Consider the following 13,978-nt stretch of genomic DNA (forward strand, 5'->3'; position numbering starts at 1 on the left):
ACCTGGTCTAGTGGAAGATGTCCTTGGCCATTCAGGGGTGGGATTGGGTGAGCTTTGAGGTCTCTTCCAACCCAAACCATTCCATGACTCTCTGCGAGGTATGGAGAGGTGCTGCTCTTGTCTCTTACATCTTCTCACCCCTTCAGGTCATGCTGAGGTTGGAAGAGGAGCCAGGGGAATGAGGAGCTGGATAAATGCAGGGTGAATATAGAGCTTGGAAGGCCACAGCTGTCAGTCCCACATCCTGCAGCAGCACTAAAGCAGCTTTAGAGAAAACCAATACCCACGAACTCACTGGGAAAGGCCAAGGCAGGAAAAAGAGAAAGGTTGATTACAGGAAAGTGGGATATAGATACAGGGAGAAGTAAGTCAGGAAAAGTTCAGCTCCTTCAAGGTCCAAGTTAAACACGTATTAATGAACCTGCCCCTTCCACAGGCTCCCACACAAAAGTCGGATGTGTCAAGCCCTGGGGTCTGGCTACCACACCAGGAATTAGCCAAAAAATGAGGCTCTGTAGCAGCCCCAGGAGCAGCTGCATGGGGAGAGAGATTTGGGCTGGTCACACTCGTCTGGAGCAGTGCTGAGTGTTGGTTCCTGGTGCCGGAGGGGTGAATGTCCCAGGTGTGGGGTTGGATGTGTGGGAAGCTGGCTGGAGCTGGGAGGGAACCTCCGGGTCCTGTCTTCTGCTCAAACCAAATCCATCCCTCATGCGTTGTCTCCTCTTTTATCCAGTCTCGTTTTAGCAGCACAGCTTCCAGCCTTCTGCAAAGGAGACTATTCCCATTGCTCATAAATCTCCTATCAGGAAGCTGTTTCCAAGATTAAAGCTTTAAACGTTTCCCCTCTCTGGTTTCATGTCCCAGCTCCCAATTCCCTCCCTGCTGTAATCACCAGCTCCATCCCCTCCATCTGGACACGCTGAGGTCTCACACTAGGCTCCTGCGAGCCCTGTCTGCTCCAAGAAAACATGTGCTGGGACAATTTGGGATTGGGGTGTGCGCCTCAAAAGCTCGGAAGCAGCCACTCCGGGCTTTGTGTCATGGAGTTTGGAAAGCTTTTCCTGCTGCAGGTCCCTCCTGGCTGGTTTAAGAGCTGACTTAGTGTTTGGAGGAGCTAAAGGTCATTATCTGGGCAAGGCCTATGGCTTTGGGATGAGCTCTCCGTGTGCTGAAGCTCGGGGTCTGTTGTGCATATCGGATCACCAGGAGCGGGGCTGGGATGAAGATCCGCGGTGACGAGCGCTGGGATCGGCGGTGCCGTGCTGCTGCGGGGGCAGGGAGAGGCACGGGACAGCTGGGCTGGCGTGGGAGTGCTGGGAGCACTGTGGGACCCCAGGGCTCTTGGCTGGGGCACTCAGCCCTTTGTTAGGAAAGCCTGGAGGAGACCCCAAGTCTTTTCATCAGACCCTAAAATTAGAGGCAGCTAAGGCCCCAGTGGTGGGAGAGGCGGATTCCTTGGCAGAGGCTGCTGTGCTGATGGAAGAGGCAGGATGTGGCTTTTCCCAGTGCCCTGGGCACGGCAGTGGGAGGGAAGTCCCAATTCTCCATTCTGGGAGCTCTGGGGGGCATCTCTCACCAGCCTTTGTCCCTCTCAGCCTTCATCACCCTCAGCCCTGCTGTTCCCAGGGTCGTTCTGGGGCAGCTCCATGGGAGGCTCCCAAAAGGGACCTTCTCTTCTGGCCTCTGCTGTCACCTGAGGTCACCCCGTCCCCTTTCCGTGCGGGTTGGCTAATCCCCCATGGCTCAGCCTGTTGGGAATTAGGGGAGTTGAGGATCTGGACAGGAAAGGTGCTTGCCTTCAGCCCTTTATCTGGCCTCTTCTAATGCCCTGTGTGCCACCAGATAAAATCTGGTGTGCATTTTTAATTTTTATTTTTACACGAAAAGGCAACACTGAAATTTCCTCCTGACATTTAACTCAGTGAGTCGGTGACAAACCGAATAAACATTCCTGTTTCACTGGGACAAAGGCTCCAAGATCCTGCTGGGACTAAAATGTTTCATCATTTCCGAAGTAAAATGTTTCAGTTTAAAAAAAAAAAAAAAATTAGAACAACAACTAAAAATGACACGTTTCAATGTTTTTCTAATTATTTTCTCCATTTTGGCTGGAGCTATTTGTCAAATCTGGCCTGGCTTCTCAAATAGCTTTGGAACCTTCCAAAACTGCTATTCTGGGGACTTTTCCTGTTATTGATGAATAAGTTGTATCCCTGCCCTGTATTCCTGTTCATTCCAGGTGTTTTCTGGGGTGTCTTATGGTGGATGGAGCCTTGGTGCCACCCTTTCGGTGCCATGGGCAGGGACACCTTCTGCTATCCCAGGCTGCTCCAACCTGGCTTTGGACACTTCCAGGGATCCAGGGGCAGCCACAGCTGCTTTGGGAATTCCATCCCAGGGCCTCACCACCCTCACAGGGAGGAATTCCTTCCCAATATCCCATCTATCCCTGCCCCGTGGCAGTGGGAAGCCATTCCCCGTGTCCTGTCCCTCCAGGCCCTTGGAAATCGTCTCTCTCCATCTTCTTTGTCGGCTCCTTCAGGCCCTGCAAGGCCACACTGAGGTCACCCCAAAGCTTCTCCTCTCCAGGCTGAACAATCCCAGCTCTCCCAGCCTTTCCCCACAGAGCTGCTCCATCCCTCTGAGCATCCTGGTGCCTCCTCTGGACTCTCTCCAGCAGCTCCACATCCTTCCTGTGTTGGGGACCCCAGAACTGGAGGCAGGTGGGATCTCACCTGAGCAGGGCAGAATCACAAGAAGAAAAAAGCCCCACATTTTAATTTAGCTCTGGAAAAAAATAAAACCTCGGCGCTATTTTTATCCAGAGCCCTCCCTAACACCGGATTTTTGCAGACTAAGGGTAGATGGCTTTTTTCTTCCTCCTCCTGACTGAGAGGTGGAGAGGACTGATGCAATGTCATCTAAACTTGGAGCAGCCCGTGCTGCAGCAGCTGAGGAGGCTTTGCAAAATGAGAACCATCCCCAGTTTTCCCCTGGATGAGGCTGTGCCAGTTTTCTATCCTGTCTTTGTTCTGGAAGACTCACCCTTGCCTTAAAAATGGATCTTGAGGATTTGCCCTTCCCTGCCTCGAGTGAGAGACACCCCTGGGGCTGGGACCTTGCTGATCCCTTTTGCTTAGGGATTTGTACCCAGGTGGTTTAATTTGTGTCCTGTGCCACTCCAGGCTGCTCCTGGTACCTCAGGGGATTGTGTTGTGCAGTGACCTGCATTCAACAACACTGCAGAGCATCAGCCTGGCCAGGATCCGTCACTTCGAGCCTAACTCAGCCACAAAAAGGCAGCTGTCCCTCTCCTGTGGACATGGTTCCATGCAAGTAAGTGGGAAAAGAGGCAAGGAAACAGGTGGTGTTGTCCCTGGAAAATCGTATTGCTGTGGAGATGGGAAGATGTCACTTGGCACAAGGGAGGGAGCGACCCAGCTCGGGTTTATCAGCCCTGATAAAGCTCCTGTGGGATCTTTGGGCTGTTAATGCAGGACAAACCATCCCCTCTGGCTCTGCTGCACTCACACAGCTCTGGCAGCCCTGCTGGGGCTCTTGGAGGGTGAAGGAGCAGCTTTTTCCAGGAGACCTTGGCTGTGCCTGGGATGTGGGAAGTGCAGGGAAAGCAAACAGGCTTTGGCTGGGCCTCGGAGCCTGGACGTGAGCAGCTCCACCAGGACTCTCTGTCCTGGAGGGAAGTGAGGAGGCTGCAGTGAGTTCTGTCCCTCCCTTTCCTGAGCTGGAAAAGTCTCTTCCCAGTTGTTTCTCCCCCTCTGTCCCTGGATCCCTTCTCAGCAGGGACTAATGCACTTGCTCTCTAGGCTGGCTTAATTCTGACATGAGATTACATCTCTGTGTGTGGGTACATGAGCTCCCTCCCCCTGCTCACGGCAGCTGAGTCCCAGCTCGTTCCAGCAGCGTTTGACAGAGAGGAAATGTCTCAAACCCATTGAATTCCTCCAGAATTCGTGGGGGTGGTGATTTGATTGAGTACCCAAATTTGCGTCCCCTCTGAGGGGTTCTTGGGAAGGAGCTGTGGTTAGTGGTGTGTGAGGATGTGGGAGCTGTAGGTCATCCTCCTGTAGGGGTTTTCCTGCTCCCAGCAGAGCAGAGGACAGATCCCATTTTCCAACTTGTCCTGTCACTCCAAGCCCTTGGCCAAAGTCTCTCCCCCTGTTTCTTGTTGGCCCCTTCAGGCCTTGGAAGGCCACTATGAGCTCACCCCAGAGCTTCTCTTCTCCAGGCTGAGCAATCCCAGCTCTCCCAGCCCTTCCTTGCAGGAGAGCTGCTCCATCCCTCTAATCCTCCTCTAGACTCGCTCCAACAGACCCGTGTGCCCAAAAAGCACCCTAAACTGGGCTAGGGAAGGGCAGCCAGAGCCGCCTGTGCTCGTTTTCACCTGCAAGGCAGGACGGCAGCACAACCCTGCCAGGGCTCCAGGAGCCTTTGGACAACGCTCCCAGGCACGGGGGGGATTGTTGAGGTGTCTGTGCAGGGCCAGGAGCTGGACTGGCATTGCCAGGAAGTCTGGTCTGGCTGCTGCAGGGAGATTAGGAATAATCCCCAGTTCCCATCCATCAAACTTAATTAGGGCGATTTCCTAACGAGCCTTTGGACAGCTCAAGTGGGAGTTGTGAGGAAGACCGAGCACCTTGTCATCACTTCCAGGAGGGAGAAGGACCAACAGCCCCATGCCCAGGGCTGGGCTGGGATTGCCCTTTCCTGGTTCAATGTAGGATCCTGCTCTCCTGAGCATGACTGAACAGCTTGACCTGTTCTCCTCCACAGAATCTCCCTGTTCCCTCTCCTTTCCCTGCCCCGGAGGTTCCTGCACCCGGCAGCATTTGCTGAACTCGGAGAGCCTCTCCCCGCAGCTGCTTTTGCTGCTGCATCTCTGCAGATCATCAATATTCATGTGCTTCATCAGCAGAGCCTCTGGAAAGAGCTCTGCAAAGCCCGAGCGGGATGCAGCGCTGGAAAAGCCTTTCCCGTGTGGGGTCAGGGAGCCGTGTGCTTGCCACGAGAGGGGGGTATGAGCCCGCGGCAGGCGGGCACTGGGTGCCGGGGTGGCTCGGGGTGCTGTGGGCACTGCCACGGCTCCATCCCGCCTTCCCAGGGATGGCAGCGGCTCGGGTGTGATCGGTGCTGCTGTTCGGGATCTCACCTGGGCACGGAGGAGCTCAGCCCACGGGGATTTTGCTCCCGGATGAGCCGCTGTGGGAGAGCTAAAGCAGAAGGGATTTTCCTGGCTGCAAGCTGGGCAGGGAATGCTGTGCACATCCCCACTCCTCTCTGGGCTGGTTCGTTTTCCTTGGTAAATTCGGGTAAAATCGTTTTCCTTGGATGTACCTGTGTTTTCCCCAGGAGCTGCCCCCACTGCCCCGTGTCATTCTCCCTTTTGCACTGATGCAACTCTTTGTGATTGTGATTGCAGAAAACCGGTTTGAGGAGCTGATCTGGCTCATCCTAATTGGTTTTTTTTCCCCCTTTCCCAGGTCAGGAACATTTCTTTCCCAGGTGTTGCTTGAGCATGTTGTGTCCTGGGGTCTGAGCAAGACTGTCTGTAAATTATCCCAGCTATTCTCTTGTACTTTGCTGTGACATCAGAAGCCCGGATTTCTCCTGCTGGGTGATCTCCAGGTCATCAAGGCAGATCCATGTACAGAAAACTTGGAGAAATTGTTTGATTTCAGCTTGAACTCGGACTGGGAATGGAGAGACGTGGAGTTGTTTCTGGTTTATGTGTTTTCTCTGTTGGTTTCTTCCATTATTTCGCAGTTTCGTGCCCACGTGCAAAGACTAAAATGCTCGAGGAAGGGCTTGGATGGTCAAATATCCTCCTGTGTGGAATATTCCCTCCCATGTCAGAGGAGGAGGGAAGGAAATATAGAAAAGAAAACCTTCGTCTTATTTTTTTCAAGGGGAAAATCCTTAATGTTCACTGGACTTTAAATTTTGGACTCAGTTTTGTGATTGAGGCCTGTTTTGTACCTTTATAAACCGAATTCTTTTGATCCAACAAACCACCTGATAGCAAGGCTGACTCCAGGGAGGGGCTATCCATGGGGTCAGAATCCAAACTCTGCTCATTCCATGGCTTTTTCCTCGGGATTTGAAACCTTGGGAACAGGTTCTGGGTCTGTGGAGTCAGGCCACGCACGTGCTGTGCAGTTGCAGTTGAACTCTTGTGTGAAATATCCTTTCTGGTCTGGCTGCTGCAGGGAGATTAGGAATAATCCCCAGTCCCCATCCATCAAACTTAATTAGGGCCATTTCCTAACGAGCCTTTGGACAGCTCAAGTGGGAGTTGTGAGGAAGACCGAGCACCTTGTCATCACTTCCAGGAGGGAGAAGGACCAACAACCCCATGCCCAGGGCTGGGGCTGGCTCCAGAGTGGGTTGGAAAATCCCAACAAACATCAGGAGTCCAAAAAGTCTGCTCGAAAAGCAGAAAATCCCTGGATTTAGGTGAAATCGGGTACTCACTGACTGACTCTGCTCAGTGCTCTGCTCCTGACCTGTTTTCCTGCCTCTGCCTCCCAGAAACTGGGAGATCCTGGGCAATTCTTCCCCTGTTTTTCTCTGAAGTGGCCGTGGTTTATTTTTCCTGAGAAAGGCTTTGTTTTTTAGAAGATGTCAATTGAAATAGAATCTGAATCTGTTCCAGGGAGGGTGTTGGTTGGATGAGTGTCTCGATTTATTTATTTTATTAGTATTTGTTAGTTTTTACCTTGGTGATGCATCCCTTAGGTCCCATCCCAAGGAAAACATGGAGGGGAGGGGTTAAGCTAAAGCAACTGTCTTTTGAAATGTCCATTAATCTCCATTTATACAAGGGAAGTTTTTTCCAGAGGTCACAATCAAAACGTGTCCCCGTTATCCTGGTCAGTTGTTCCTCACTCTCTGGTTTAGTACCTCGACAAAATGTCCTGAATTTGACTTTTTCCTGTGATTTGGGGTTTGCTGGGTTGGTTTGGGGTTTTATATGAGAGATCTGGAGAAGCCAGTGGTGTTCTGGGCCGATCCCACAATGTGGGCAGCAGGGGAGGGGGGGATTCTGCCCACTCAGGTGAGACCCCACCTGCAGAGCTGCCTCTGCAGGAGGACGTGGAGCTGCTGGAGAGAGTCCAGAGGAGGCCCTGGAGCTGCTGCAGGGCTGGAGCCCCTCTGGAGCCAGGCTGGGAGAGCTGGGGGTGTTTACCTGGAGAGGAGAAGGCTCCAGGGAGAGCTCAGAGCCCCTTGCAGGGCCTAAAGGGGCTCCAGGAGAGCTGGAGAGGGACTGGGGACAGGGGATGGAGGGACAGGACACAGGGAATGGCTTCCCAGTGCCAGAGGGCAGGGCTAACTGCTGGTCACACTGGTTTAGGCTGTACCTGCATTGATTTGAGCACTTTGTCCCACCCCTGTCCCCAAACAGCACCTCAGTGCCACACCTGGCAAATGATCCAAAATGTCCTGCTGCTCCAGGTATTGCCTTTTTTCTCAGGATACATTTTAGTGAGCCTGACTTTCCTCTCTGGCTTTGCTGTGCTGGGACTCTGGCTGGCAGAGCCCTAATTACCAAGGGCTGAGATTTGTAATTCCTGGCACAGAAACAGCATTAATGGATTTGTTCAGTTCCTTTTTATCGGCCTTTCCAGCCTGCCTCCTATCTCATTACTTTGGGGAGGGCTGAGATGGGATTAAGAGAAGTGCAGGCCTGATAAATGGAGATAGAAACCGTGGAGCTGGGGTGGATCAATACAGATCCATCACGGAGAGCTTGCAGGGAGGAGTAATTGGATGGAGCCAGGCCTGGGGGGAAGGAGGCTGCCCTGGAATGGGAGCTCAGGGACACGGAAATGTGTCACAGCGGTCATGGAACCTGTTGGGTTGGGTGAAAATCAAGCACATGTGGAGGCATCTGACACTTGGCTTCCTGCACATCCATCACTTGTCCTGACTCAGCTCCTCGCCGTGGTGCCGATGAATATCTCAGCTGGATGAAACTTTCCCAGGCTTCACGAGGACTCGCCGGTGCCTCCTGCACCTGAAGGAGCCTCTCGGTGCTGTCCCCCTCCCTGAGGTGAACAGGGATGTGTGGGACATGTTGGGCACTGTCTGAGGGCTCAGGATGGAGCTGGAGGAAAGAGGGGAATGGGCCACTGTTGTTTGGTCTGGAAATCAGGATGCAAAGTTTGGAAACTTGTCTGAGCCGCTGAGGGTGCCAAGGGAGTGGAAAACAGGTCTTGTGGGAGCAGGCTTTTCTGCACCTGGAGCAATCCCAGCAGAGTGACCTTTTCCCTGAATGCATCCTTCTTCTTCCTGATCCTTGTAGGCAGAAGGGGAGGTTGTGCTCGGGGTAGGGTTTGGAGGCGACCTTGTTGTCTTCCTGGGGGCACGGAGGAAGTGTCGCTGTTGGGCACAGAACCATCCACTGCCATTGGTGTGGTTTTGGGAATTTTACTCATGGCACAGGCACTGACACAAAAATGGGCCCGTCCTCGGGAGCAGGAGAGGCCTGGAGGGTCCTTCCCCCCTTGCAGGGCTGCTCTCTGTCTTGCTCTGTCTGGATTCCTGAGGCTGCCAGCCATGGGAAGGGGATTTCCATCCTTCCCCCAAGCCTGCTGGGATCAGCATGGTGATGGCTCTGTGGTGCATGTGGACACCGAGTAATTCCGTGTGGCATGGCAGCTTTCCAGCCAGGAGTGAAGATCCAGCTGCTCAAGTTGGCTGCTTGGTCCCAGTTTTCCTTTAAACCAGCTCTTCCCCTTCTGCCTGGGAGCTCTGAAGAGCACCCAGGACTCTCCTGGGGACCCCTCTTTTCTGACACCACCTCTGCCCTCCTCTCATTTCTCCACACGCTTTCTCGGGCTTCTCCTTCCTAGAAAAAACCTGGGAAGAACTTTCTCTTCACCTGGCCCTGGGCACAGATCTCTGCTCATTCTCTCTCTCTCCTCACTTCTGTCTTTCCCTTCCCCTAATTCCCTCCTTTAATTTGCCTTTGCTTATTTTGAATACAAAGCTCCTCCATTGCAGTGTTTATAGTTCATAAAGCCTTAGGCCCATTGCTTATTCTCCTTCTTATATCCCTACTTAACCGCCTTGGCTCCCTGTGCCCTTTCCCTGCTTCCAGAGTATCCAGGATGAATCACAGTCCCTGTCCCCAGCTGTCTGCTGCATAGTTCCCATATCCCAGGAATCCTGTTCCCAGACACTGCAGTGCCTCAGTCGCAAATCCTTCTCTTTCTCATCCCTTCAAAACTCCTTTCCCTGGAGTCAGCCCCTCTCATGAGCCTCCCAAGCTCAGCACAGCCTTGAGGAAGGTCCCTGTCACCTGCACAATTCCCAGGATATTCCTGGTGCGGGCACCCCGGTGCTCAGAGCGTTCCCACCTGCTCTGGGAGCTGTAGAGGTGCTGGCTGGCACGTGCTGGCACTGGGCTTATCTCCCTGGTACCGAGTAAATGCCATCAGCTTGCTTTGGGCCCACTTCTCCATATCAGCCTCAGTCATGGTTTCCCTTTGGCTCTTCCCAAAATAGGCCTAAAGCACAAATGCCCCGATTCCCATCTCGCCAGGGGTGTGGTGAGGAGCAAGTGCTGGCTGCATCCCAGCTCCATTCCCCTCCAGGAGCTCCTGGACCAGGGTGGGGTTTTTAATATAATTTTTTTTTTTTAGTTGTTTTTATTGAACTGAATTTTCAAGCCACATTTTATGCCCCAGCAAGAGAAGTGACGCCGATGTTCATGAGCCAGGGGGGACTGAAGCAGTTGGAGAGCAAGTGGACAGAAACAATGAGCAGAGAAAACAAGTGGGATGAGGATGTGGGATGAGGATGTGGGATGCTTTGGGTCGAGACAGAGCAAATGGTGGAGCCTGGTGCCACTTGCTCTGCGTGAGAACAGCTCTGCCCCTGAGGCACAGCGTGGGCAGGGTGAGCTCAGGCCCTCCGGAGAGGAACACCCAGAGTTTCATTTTCCTGAGCTGAAATTTCCTCACCGCTGCACTTTTCCTGCCCATGGCTCAGTCCTCCTCCTCCCCTTCCCCAGGCAAAGCATCTGAACTGAAATCATTCTGCAGATGGAGCCCAGGACACTGCACCATTTGAAGTCTTTCCTGCTGGTCATTGCAGTGGGAACCTGGAGCTCCACTCAGCCTGCGGTGCTCGGCTGCTCACTGGCTCGGGATCCTTTTCCGTGGTGCAAATGTTCCCACGGACATCAGAGCCCACTGCTGCTGCCCTCACTCCCCTCGTCTCGAAGGGGACAGCTCTGTCCCCTCTCCTGTCCTCCAGAGACACCAAGTCGGGCTCATCCCCTGCCTGCACACACGAGGAGCAGGGAAGCGTCCGGCAGGAGCAGCGAGCCAGGCCAGCTGAAAATAGCCTGCTTGTCAGAGTTTTCCATGAGACCTTTGAGACTCCTTATCTCCTGCTGCCGTTCTGGCACAGGACGAGTTGCAGATGGAGCAGCCTCCAGGAGCAACTCCAAGGCTTCCTGTGCCCGGGCAGGATCTGGGGCCATTGTCCTGTGGGATATCGGTCACTGTGGGGTTACAGCAGCCTCTGGTTTAGCAGGAATATTTGGGGGGAGTGAAACCTGCCTAATATCATGGGGTGGGGGATATGGAGAGGCCTGGATTTGGTGACAGCAGGATTAGCAGGGATTTTAAGCTGTTGGAAAGATGCTGGCAGTGGGAGCGTGGTTCTGGACCTCTGGAATACCTGCCGTGCTTCCAGCAATGCACAAGTCAGCAGGAATATCCCAAGCCATCCATAAAGGCTGTGATTTTCTGTGAAAATAAATGGTTTCCTGCTAGGAAGGAAACAGAGCTGCTGCTTTGCTCGTTGGGAAGCTGCTCCTGCTTCCAGGCTCCTCCCGGTGATTCGTGGATCCATTCCATGCTCAGGTGTCACCAAGCTGTGGCCCCGGGGCACTCTTGGCAGCGTGACCTCCTGGTGCTTTCCACAAGTGCTTTCCTGACCCTGGAAGAATTTTCATGTGGCCTTAATGAGCCATCTGGGGGCAATTAGTTCTCGGTTTTATGACATCCTGGCTTTTCTCATGGAACGTGGCATGGCTGGGGCCGTGCCGGTTCTCCAGCCACATCTGGGAAGGAGGGAGGGAAGCGGGAGGTGCCGAGCCAGGCTTTGCATCCATCCTCCTTCTTCCTGGTGCCTGTAGAGAATCCAGGTCCAGGCGTGATCCTGCATGAGCGTGATCCACACCCGTGGAGGATCCATCCTGCTGGAACCTGTTGCTCTCGAACAAGTCCCGAGGTTCAGGTTGAGCCAGCTTCCCAGCTGCCGTATCCCGAAGTTTCCTGGAGTAAGGGATTACAGAAAGGATTAGATATAAACCTCTGCTGCTGCAGTAAATCACGTTTTTCCCTGCTGCCAACCAGGGGGGGAGGAGAGACGGCGGAGCTGGCGTTTCCCGTGGCAGCGCTGCTGACCCCAATTATTTCGGGGTGATAAACCACCACCTGTCCCTGGTCTGCCATAAACTGCTCCACTGCCTGGAAAGCCAACCAGGTTAAAGAGGAAATAACAAACAGCCTTTCCCACCGGGTTTTTTTTTTTTTAAGTTCTTAGGATTTTGGGGTGATGTTTCAGAGGCTTTTCTCTGACACCAAGAGGTGTGTGATCACTTTGGAGTGGAGGTTTTGAGGTTGACCCCGAAATTCATGGGAGCAGCTAAAGCTTCCATCACTTGGATGATGCCTGGAACAGAGTTATCATCGTTTTTGTTTTACAGAGGAGGAAGCTGAGGCACCAAGTGCATTCCTTACTGCTGGAAGTGAGGATTTCTGGGATTTCTGTGATGTTTGGCCCAGAAGATCTCCCTGCACTGTCCCACTACCTGTGCTGGGCAGGATGCTGACAGTTCCTCATGCTGGAGATCCCAGTCCTGGTGCTAGGACTGCTAGCAAAGGAGAAACTGCTGCTGGGAAGCTCCTTAATTGTGATTCCTAAGGATGAGGTTCATTAAAAAGAAGTTCTGATGTCCATAATTTAACAGACCATGTGTGCAGACCTGCAGCAAGCACTGCAAGAAATCCATTAGAAATCCTGCATGGAAGAAAAGGCCATTGAGCTGTTCCACTGGGAATGGCAGGGCTTTTTTGTCTTTTATTTTCCCCTTCTAGTTCACTCCATCAGCTAATGGCTTTTGCTGACAGATATTTATCAGCCTGAACATGCTTTCCTTAGTCTTGGAAAAATAGAACTCTTTACTCCTGGCTCCAATAAAAAAATCAGCCCAATATCCCTGAACGAACCAGTCTGGATATCAATCCTTCTCCTGCCATCCCAGCTCTGGGAGTCGTTAAGAGGAGAATGGCAAAAGCAGAAAGTGAAGCCACCCAAGGTTAGGAACAAGCCCTGAATTATTATTTTTAATTTTTTTTTTTTTTTCCCAGCCAGAAATGTCATGTGCTTAATGAGCTGAGGGGCAGAGCGTGCTCCCAGCTCCCTGCACCGTGTGAAACAGCCCTGTCCTGGCGTGGGAGAGGATTTGTGGAGCAGGCACTGGGGAGGGCAGGGTGGCACTGACACCAACGTGTCCCCACGAAGTGTTCCCAGGCCCTGGCTCCAGCACCCCTCGATCCCTGGCCCACCAGGGGGAAGGAAAGGGGCTCAGCACCCTGGTGGTGCCTCTACAGAGTTAATCCTCCTCTCCTCTACACCCTGTGCTGATTTTCTCCTTTCTTACGCCCCTTTAGGAAGCTGAAATCTGCTCCCAGCCCTGTCTGCAGCAAGTGAAAACGCCTCTGTTTGGATTAACCAAGTCTGGCCTTACAAAAAGGTCTGTTAAGCACGGCTCAGGAAAACCAAGCATCCCAGATACGTTGGATGGTGCTGACAGATTTATGGCCGAGGAAACAACCCGTAACTTGTGAGATGCTGCTCCCCACCATTAATGCAGTTGGGACGTTTTTTCCAGCACTAATTGGGATGAGGATTGATGTCCTCGCCCCTTCTCTCCGGAGGGGCTGGCAAACACCAGGGGCTTCCCTTTGGAGCTTCTTGAAGCTCTGAAAATTGCTGAAGTGAGGTTTTTTTTCTCATGAATTCCCGCTGTCCTGATGACTTTTGGACATCTGAGGAGTCTGAGCAGGTTTGTAGAAGCTCTCTGTGTGTAAGAATATGTGTGACTACATCTGTATATTTACATTTTGTATGTATGTGAACATGTGTGTAGAGACTAAAAGGAAATTAGCTCCTATTCCATTGCTCAGGGCTGGGATCTGCACATTCTCTTTGGAGTATTTCGTGCCAGATATGAGCTCTGACTTACATTTTGAATAACAATTTTAATTAAATTGGTGTTTGTGACCTGCTGCAGGGTGGGGGTGAGGGTGGCTTTGGCCACTCTCTTGCTCAGGAAACAAAATGACCTCACTTGTGAGAGTTGCAGGGTGACAGGCACCGGCTTCCATCCCTGCTGGGAAGTGAGGAATATGTGGGAGAAGGCAGCTCCAAAGGTCCTGGATGCCACTTTCCAGCAGGGATCACGATGGGGATGCCCTGGACGAGGTACTGAGCATCTCAGGGCCCCCTCCAGCACACTGAGAGACTTTCACCTTGCTCTGGTGGTTCAGTTCATGGGAGAAAAACATTTTGTACAGAGCCCCAGCATAGCAGGAGGATATTTTTTCATGGATAATATAATCCAGAAGTTAACTCAGAGGGTAACAAAGCCAACAGAGCTGTTTTTCAGCCAGCCCAGAGGTGTTTTCCTGGGTGCTGAGCTGAGTTTGACCATTGCAGGGTCTCTGAGCTTGCCTGTGCAGAGCTCTCTGCTTCTCTTCATGCATTCCCGTTGCCTTTCTCCTGAAAATCTAACACAATTCCTCCATTCCACTCCAGGCACGAGGTCTCAGGACATGAGATTTGAGGAAAGATTCATCCTGGCTGATGGGAAAAATATTGACCTCAGGGACAGCAGCACGGCCCTGCTCTGGGAACAGGCTGGAATCAAAGAGGGTTTCCC

Source organism: Corvus moneduloides, chromosome 28 (assembly GCF_009650955.1).
Source record: "Corvus moneduloides isolate bCorMon1 chromosome 28, bCorMon1.pri, whole genome shotgun sequence".
Taxonomy (NCBI): Eukaryota; Metazoa; Chordata; class Aves; order Passeriformes; family Corvidae; genus Corvus; species Corvus moneduloides.